The sequence below is a fragment of the Labrus bergylta genome, chromosome 4 (assembly GCF_963930695.1).
Source record: "Labrus bergylta chromosome 4, fLabBer1.1, whole genome shotgun sequence".
Lineage (NCBI taxonomy): Eukaryota > Metazoa > Chordata > Actinopteri > Labriformes > Labridae > Labrus > Labrus bergylta.
Genome location: NC_089198.1, coordinates 1283642 through 1293386, shown reverse-complemented (window position 1 = coordinate 1293386; position 9745 = coordinate 1283642).

Sequence of the window (9745 nt, the reverse complement as noted above, 5' to 3'; positions counted from 1 at the left end):
CATTTTAGTACTCATATACCTCAAGACACCGGACGAGGTGGTGGAGTGGCAGCTATTTTTAATTCTAGTCTTCTGGTTAACCCTCGACCAAAACTGAATTTTTCTTCTTTAGAAAGCCTCGTTCTTAGTCTTTCACATCCAGTCTCAAGAACCTTTCAGCCAGTTCTAGTTGTTGTAGTTTATCGCCCTCCTGGCCCATATTTTGAATTTCTAACTGAATTTGCAGATTTTTTTTATCAAATTTAGTCCTTAGCAGTGATAGAATAATTGTTGTAGGTGACTTCAATATCCATGTGGATGTTGATAATGATAGCCTTAGCACAGCTTTCATGTCATTATTAGACTCTATTCAATTCAGTTCAATTCAATTAAAAAATCTTCATTTGTCCCCGGGGGGCAATTCAATAATTCCATTATTGGTTTCACCCATTATTGGTTTCACCCAGGGTGTAAACGAAGCTACTCATCGTTTTAACCACACCCTGGATCTTGTTTTAGCTTATGGCATTGAAATCCAAAACCTTACAGTTTTCCTAGAAAATCCTCTTCTATCAGACCATTTCCTTATTACTTTCGACTTTGTCCTACCAGAATTATCTCTGCTTAATAAAAATGTGCTCTCTAGAAGTTTACCTGATAGTGCTGTAGCTAGAAGTTGGTTTGAATCCTACTTATCAGACCCATCTCAGTTTGTACATGTTAATAAGTCCTCTATGCACACCAAAGTTAGCAATGGAGTGCCACAAGGTTCAGTGCTTGGACCAATTCTCTTTACATTATATATGCTTCCTCTGGGAAATATTATGAGGAAACACTCCATACAGTTTCATTGTTATGCAGATGATACTCAGCTTTATGTATCAATGAAGCCCGATGGCACCAGTCAGTTATGTAAGCTAGAAACGTGCCTTAAGGACGTTAGGACCTGGATGACCAGAAATGTTTTGCTCCTTAACTCAGACAAGACTGAAGTTATTGTGCTAGGCCCTAAAAACCTCAGAGAGACTTTTTCTAGTGATGTGACTGTCCTTAATGACATCAGCCTGGCATCTAGCACCACTGTTAGGAATCTAGGAGTTCTTTTTGATCAAGATATGTCCTTTAGCTCTCACATCAGGCAAATTTCAAGAACAGCTTATTTTCACCTTTGTAATATATCCAAGATCAGGAATATCCTGTCGCAAAATGATGCAGAAAAACTAGTTCATGCATTTGTTACCTCCAGATTGGATTATTGTAATTCTGTTTTGTCAGGGTGCTCTGGTGGGTCTCTAAAGACTCTTCAACTAGTCCAGAACGCTGCAGCTCGTGTATTGACTAGAACTAGGAAAAGGGACCACATTACTCCTGTGCTGTTTTCTCTGCACTGGCTCCCTATACAGTCTAGAATAGAATTCAAGATCCTTCTTCTCACTTACAAAGCTCTAAATGGCCAGGCACCAACTTATCTTAAGGAGCTACTAGTGCCGTACTGCCCCTCAAGAACATTACGGTCCCAGAATGCAGGCCTGCTAGTGGTACCTACAGTCTCTAAGTGTACTATGGGAGGTAAAGCCTTCAGTTATTGGGCTCCTCTCCTCTGGAATCGTCTTCCAGCCAGGGTCCGGGAGGCAGACACAGTCTGTATTTTTAAGAATAGACTTAAAACTTTCCTTTTTGATAAATGTTATAGTTAGGGCTGGTGCTGGTGTAGACCAGCTCTTAGTTATGCGGCTATAGGCTTAGACTACCGCGGGAACTGGCACTTCGAGATCGTTGGTTGACGGCCTGCCAGAACAACCCCCCCTCCCCCCTCCCCACCGGATTGTTGATGGGCGGCTTGCCTCCCCCCACCCCCTTGCTCCCTATCCCTCTTCCTCTTATCCCATCTCTCCCCCTATCCCCTTCCAAGCCCGGTGCAGTCTAGGCCTGTGAAGGCTGTTTCGTCATGAGCCGGGGATCCGGCCGAAGATTTCTGCCTTTTAATAAGGCAGTTTTTTCTTACCACTGTAACTTTTGCTGCTTTGCTAAAGTGCTCATGATGGATAGGCCGGGTCTTTGTAATATAGCATAAGTAAGGTCTTTTACCTGCTTTTTGTAACATAACAATGAGTAAGGTCTTTTTACCTGCTCTTTTGTAATGTTAAAAGACAAAGAGTAAGGTATTTTACCTGCTTTTTGTAAAGTGTCTTGAGATAACACTTGTTATGAGTTGACGCTATACAAATAAAAATTGATAGATTGATTGAAATTGATTTCCGAGAACCGTGCTGAGCGACTGACCAATTACGGCTGAGCCAACAGGCCGACCAATCAGATCAGACTTAGCACATGTGGGGACTCTGAACGTGGGCACTTCAGAGCCTTAGAGAGTCAGAAGGGAGCCGGTGCATGGAGCGGCAGTACAGAACTTTAGCTATTGTGAACATACTTTAGTAGGTACATAGATTAAATATATGAACCCCAAAAAGGGCATAATATGGGCTCTTTAACCAACACAAAGGAAACCTGATCAAATTATTTTAACAATATCATGGTCAGCCTGTAATTAAAAACTGAGAGGACCCAGGAATGAACCCTGTGGAACACCTCAAGAAATGTCAGCCTCCGAAGAACAAAAGAAAAGAGAGAAGAGAAGAGAGAAGAACATTTCTGAATTGAGAAACATCAAACTTTCATCATGACATATCATAGAAGTTTGTCAGTGTGTGACTCCCTCTAGTGGATGTTGTGGAGTATTGTCTTGTCTTCTCTCCAGACGTTTTTGTTGATACCAGAAGAAATAATCACCAGTTGACAGTTCAGAGTAAATGTATGTCAGAGTAACAGTGCTGCCTTCTAACTGGAGTGAGCTCCTCATAACTGAAATCTAAAAAGAAAGAGAAATTATACAAAATGTATTGTTATTGAAATTCAACTCTTAATGCAACACAATCCATCACACCACAAAAATCTATTGTTTTAATTCAACTTCTTTAAACATGTGTTTCCCTAAACACCCACATTTTCCTTTACATACATACCCTCTTGTGGATGTTGTGGAGTATAGTGTTGTCTTCTCTCCAGAGTTTTTTGTACAGAGTTGTGGTGTTTCCTGTCACTGTGGCTGCAGAGCACAGTAGTACACAGCAGAGTCAGTCAGTGCAGCAGAGGAGATCTCCAGATGAAACTCATTAGATTGTTTGTCGTGTCTTGTAGACAACTTCTCTATTTTCTCTGAATATTCTCCGATGAGAAGTTGTGGAGATGAACCTGATTTCTGCTGATACCAGTAGAGGTAGTTGGCAGAGCCTGAATAGTTGCAGGAGAGAGTCACATTTTCTCCATCAACAGCCATCATTACCTCTCTGAATGGTGTCACTAATTCCTCAGAGGATCCTAAAGAGAAAGACATATATTTCACTGTGACTGTAGTTGTCTATCTGGACACACATGTTTCATGTCTTAGATCTTATTACATCTTCTTAGTACTTACCAGTATGAACAAATACTATCATCATCCAAATCAAAGGAAGCTGCATTGTTGTTCCTGTGATAAATGAACAGTAGAGAGAACACAGCAGCTCTTCTGTTCCAAAGTGACACTGTTCATATTCATTTGTGTAGCTCCTCCTCTTAACACTTATATCTCAGATGTAGTAACACAGGGGCATCTATGACTGGATTTAGATAAGATCTGTTCATCAACACCAACGATTAAGAAACTAGACTAATTTATTGTAAATCAAATTCAACCTACAAATACAAATGTCCAGGCCTCGAAATAAACCCTGTGGTACACCATGAGGATTCACAGCCAAAGAAGAACTTCCTCATCAAAGACAGAAAAAAACAAATTGACATTGAATTTTGTCATTCCAACTGTTTGTGGTGGTACTTTATTCTAATGATTTGATCCAGATTAAATATGATGACAAAACATCACATCATATTAACTTTTTGTATATTAACAGCTTCATTTAAATCTATAGTTTCCAAACTAAATTCATGTTTCATTCAAACAGTTCTGGATATGTACATCTCCATACTTACAGTTGAAGTTTAGCAGTGTGTGACTCCCTCTAGTGGATGTTGTGGAGTATTGTGTTGTCTTCTCTCCAGAGGTTTTTGTACAGAGTTGTGGTGTTTCCTGTCACTGTGGGCCTCACAGCACAGTAGTACACAGCAGAGTCAGTCAGTGCAGCAGAAGAGATCTGTAGATCCAGATGTATTTCATCCTCTCTCACTGTAACAGACAGTCCAGAGACTGGATCTGATAGAAGTCGTCCTGTTCCTGAGTGAGAGATGATGAACTGTGGTTGTTTTCCTGGATATTGTTGATACCAGTAAAATTCATCTCCAGCTGTTGTTTGTTGTGAGTATCTGTAGGACAGAGTAACAGTACTGTTCTCTAAACTGTACTGTTCATTCTTCTCTGGAGCGACTTCTTAACAGCTGATACCTGGAGAAAGAATGAACATTTTGTTATTTTGTGTTTTTCAAACTAGACAATTTATTGTTCTGCAGATAAAATGTGGGTTATTTTCATGCTCCTATATCCAACATACCTGATATAATGAAAATATATAGTAGTGAAAAGACACATAGATGCAGTGACTGCATGCTGAATGAAGTAATGTGTCAGTGTTATGTATTGCAGTGTGCTTAATATTAAAGTTCCTTTTCTTTGTATAGTTCAGTAACAGTTTCGCTCCTCCTTGAAATGTAAGTTTTGATATTTTGATCAGACTTTGAAAAGTATGTTTAAACAGTGACTCCCTCTAGTGGATGTTGTGGAGTATTGTGTTGTCTTCTCTCCAGAGGTTTTTGTACAGAGTTGTGGTGTTTCCTGTCACTGTGGGCTCCAGAGCACAGTAGTACACAGCAGAGTCAGTCAGTACAGCAGAGGAGATCTGTAGATCCACACGGTTTCTCTCCTCATTCAGTTTAACAGTCAGTCGAGGGTGTGGAGGTTTTGCTGTTACTACAGTTGGATCTGAAGTGTCTGTGATCAGGAGAAGGAACTGAGGAGCTGATCCAGGATCCTGTTGATACCACTGGAGATTATTAGCTTTAACTGAGTATTTACAGGACAGAGTAACACTGTGACCCTCTGATGAAAACACTTCAGCACTGCTGGCAGTAATATCATCCTCCAAGGTGTTACCTGATGGAGACAAACACATGATGTTTCAACATCAGACATACTGTAGTTTAAAGATGTCACACAATAAACATCTTGTGTTCAAACAAACAATACTAGAAACAGTCATCAGTAAAGAAGTGTTGTTTTCTAGAAAGTGTTTTTGAAATGTTAAATTGATCTGTGGCTGATCCAAAAATTCATACTGGATCTCAAATTCTTTAAAAGCTTCTTTGTCATTTAGATTTCTTATTAAACACAAACATACCAAGGAGAGTTAAAATGAAGATAATAGTGAGTTGTTCCATGTTTGTAGAGGTGAGACGCTGTAAGTGAAGAACAAGTATGAGTAAGTTTGGTGAGCTGTTTGGTCTGATGTTCACAGCTTGATTTAAAGAGTTCTCTGTCATCAGGCTCCTCTGCAGTCAGGAGGAGGAGACTCTTTAAACTACTCTAATTCCTTACAGGTTTTATCACAACTGTATCATGAATGAAATAATCATAGGTTTATCAGTGTGTGACTCCCTCTAGTGGATGTTGTGGAGTATTGTGTTGTCTTCTCTCCAGAGGTTTTTGTACAGAGTTGTGGTGTTTCCTGTCACTGTGGGCCTCAGAGCACAGTAGTACACAGCAGAGTCAGTCAGTGCAGCAGAGGAGATCTCCAGATTTACTCGTTTCTCCGTTTTGTTAATGTAAGCTGAGAAATCAGAATCTGTTGGATGAATCGATCCTCCCTCTGTGATGTAGAGCAGGAACTCTGGTCTGGATCTCTGGTTTTGTCTGTACCACTGGATGTTGTAGATTAGATAGACCATCATATGTACAGGTCAGGTTGATGTTTCCTCCCTCTTCAACCTTTTCTTCAGTTGTTTCTGGGTTTATGCTGTTCATGGAGCCCAGGGCTGCAAAACAAGTATTATACATGTCTGTTAGTCTGCAAGAGATTCAGACATCAAGAGACTGGAAATCAGTCCTCTACTTCATCAGTCATCTTTGATCATTTTGAGATTCATGAAGAAAACAAAAGTCTTTTTCTATCAGTGGAATTTGTAGCTCCCACAGATAAACATCTACTTTGAAATAGTTGTTCAGATATCTGGTCTAAACAGCAGGTGAAATTAGAGTTTGATGTGTGTTGTAACACTCACCTATAAAGTGAGAGCAAAGTAAAAAGAGGTAAAGCAGCATGTCTTTGGAGTTGTTGAAGACAAACAGACAGCAGATGAGTAATGTTCTTCTAAACTAAACAGCCTCTGTGCTGCACAGATGTTCTCTTCTACTTTGACTTTTCTGCTCTGGAGATAGAGACAATCTCATTGGTTTGCCTCAGTGGGCGGGGCCAGAGGAACACCTTATTTAGAACTTGAACTTGTTTTTAACTGGAGGCCATTGTGAGTTCTCCCACATTTACAGAGGTGAGGTGCTGTAAAGGAAGAACTAGTATGAGTTGGTGCTGAGTTGTTCGGTCTGATGTTCCCTCTAGTGGATGTTGTGGAGTATTGTGTTGTCTTCTCTCCAGAGGTTTTTGTACAGAGTTGTGGTGTTTCCTGTCACTGTGGGCCTCAGAGCACAGTAGTACACAGCAGAGTCAGACAGCTGAAGCTTCTGGATCGTCAGAGGAACTGATGTCCCATTGATTGCAGCTTTATATCTTTCTATTGAGATCCCAGGAGCATTTTCTGAAAATCCTCCAGAGCCTTTCCACATGTACTTTGGGAAATCACCCATTTCTTGTCTGTACCAGAACAAATAGGGGGTCATTGAAGTCTCAAATTGACAATCAAGTGTGACTGTGTCTCCTTCAGAAGCAAAGACATCTTCTGTTGGCTGGATCACTCTGTCTTCTCCTTTACACTCTGAGAAGAGAACAGAAAGAAGATATTTATTGTTTAATGATTCTATAAATGAATATTTAGGATTCTAGTTAACTTGCCTGAGAATCAGAAACATAAGCATGTACAGAGTAATCAGAATATGTTCTTTGTCTCTCACCTAATAAAAGAGCAGCCAGAATAATCCACAGCCAAAGTCCCATCTCTACAACAAGGTTTAAACCAACAGGAGGAACTCTCTGATGTTCAACATTCAGAGTGAGAAAAGTTCTCTTCCTTGCAGCAGTTTGTATTGACAGAAAGGTTGAACTCAGTGCAGAGGTGATGAACCGTCTACCTGATAATGTCGCCCTCAAGTGGAGGAGAAACGTTAAATAGATCAGATCAGTTCTTCTGCAGTGAGCCTGCTGGTTCTGTATGCTTACATAATGCATCAACCTACAACTATGATGCAAATGTGCAGAAGTGTGTCCCAGACCCACCGTCCATCCTTCACCTCTGGGAGAGACTTCCAAGTTTCCAAGCAGTCTTCTTTCCTCTGCCAGCACATACAGACACAGTACCGTTAAATCTATGTGTCATCCTGTCGCTCCTGGTTGAGGTCCGTTGTGGATCCGGAGAAGGTCTTCTTCCAGGGATGCATAGCCACTATTACAGGTTGGTTGGTTGGTTGATCTAAGTGGACTCTATAAAGATTCATCTGTTAATACATGACAGGGGACACAAATGTTCCAGTTGATGCTGTGGGGTGGCTTGGATTGCTTGGATGTAGAGGTCTAGGTCTGATCTATCAGGATATGTCACTTTTAAAGGGTTGTGACAAAAACACCATCGCAGGAGAGGATTCTGAAAAAGATGCACATGAAATCAACCCAGCACCAACCACCATACCACATTTAACATCTAGAGTATCATCTTGAAGGGGTCATTAACGGACAAACCATGCTGATTTTTTAAATGGAAGTTCACATACCAAAATCCTTTGGGGTTTCGTACACATTCATTGGTTTTAAAGTTGTTAGGACAAGATGAAAACGTCCTTCCTCAACATCACTTCATTAGGCTGTATTTAATATAATTGAAGGGTGCTGTGAATTCTGATGACATCACCGGTGGCCATATTCAAACTCATTAACTCTTAAGAACAGTTTAAGTAAATGATCGTACAAAACTAGAGTTCAGTCAGGACCACTTTTTTAAGACAAAAATACTTTATTGCAATTATTTATATTTAGCGGTTGTTCTGGGATCTCCCTGCCCGTCCACATCTTTACGTGGAAAGTGTAACTCCTCTAACCGGGGGGGGGGGGGGGGGGGGGGGGGTTAAACCTAAAATAGGTTGTCAATTCAGAATACTCTAGATCAAATATTCTAAGTATTAATATCAAATTATCTCTAAATGAACAGTTTCAGAATGTTAGAGTTTCAGTTGTTCAGGTTACTCAAACCTTGTGATTCACTAGGTTGTTTAAGGAGATTGGTAGTAGCAGACTCAATAAAGAGCAATAAGACCTCCAGTCCACACAAACACACACAACACTGATGTATGGATATAAAAGAGAAACGTATTTAAGAGGTTTGATTACAGTTCTTTTCCTGTTCACATATATGAAATATGTATACACTTAAAAATAAAAAATACCTCTTCCATATATCTTAAATTAAACAAAACAAAAAGACAAGATGGAAAAAACACCTTTTTAACAAAATGAATTAAATCCCCTTTTAAGGTTTCAGTCTTTGTCTGTTTCAACTTTGTTTTTCGGTCATGAAAAGAGAGTTCCTTTAATGTTAAATTTTAGGCCCAAAACAAAAAAATACTGAGATCTCAGGAAAAAGGAAGTGCAAATAAAATTAAAAGTCCTTTCAGTTAAATCCTTGTGCTTCCTACCACCCTTTGGAACAACACATTATCTGCAGATCAGCATCCAGATGAGACGACAGCACCCTCAAGCAGCAAAGACCCGGACGGTGGTTGAATCGTCCCTCAAACAAAAACCAGCCTGGAGATCCACATTAAAGGTGAGAACACCTTTTGAGTTTCTGCCGGTGAACTTCTCCTACACTGTAACTGGCGAAACTGTCAGCTTCACTAAAAGCTTTTTAACTCTTGAAACAGCTCATGAACGTATCTTATTCATCTTCATGTCTAACATCTTCCTTTTTATGTGTCTATTTTACTTCACAGTCTGTAGAAATCACGGAGAAAAAACGTAATTCTGCCGATGCTTCAGGTTGTACCACTGGCCTGCAGGTGGTACATTCAAGTAACTTGCATAAATCTATGATGTGTTTAAGGAACATCTGTAAATATGAAACTACAGAAATAACCTGGGTTACAAAAGCATTAGGCAGGAACAGCACACATTCCTGCCCTCCCCGTGCATACAAGGAAAGCTTAAGGCAGGGAGAGAAGCAGCACACCCAAACAGAGCAGGCATCAATGACAACAGCATGACATTGATTAAGTCAGAACAGAATAAAAGGAGGAGCTGGGGTGGAGGAGGTTTGTAAATGTAGCTTGCAGAGGGAGCAGCAAAGAGTAGGCAGTCTAGAGCAGTTATAATAAGGCAGCATAAGTACTATTTGGCCAATAGGATGCTTTGAAGCAAATCAGCTGATGAGGTTTGCGTGAGATCAGCTGTTACCAAAATCTCTGGCATAATAGAAGAGCGTGACTCTGTGGCCTGCCTGAACTAATGCTACGCTACATTTTTGTGATATCTCCAATACAGAAAACCACAACAATTAGCTAGGTGGCTTTAGCATTATTTCATATTTCTTTGTACTTTGATACACATAACCACACCCA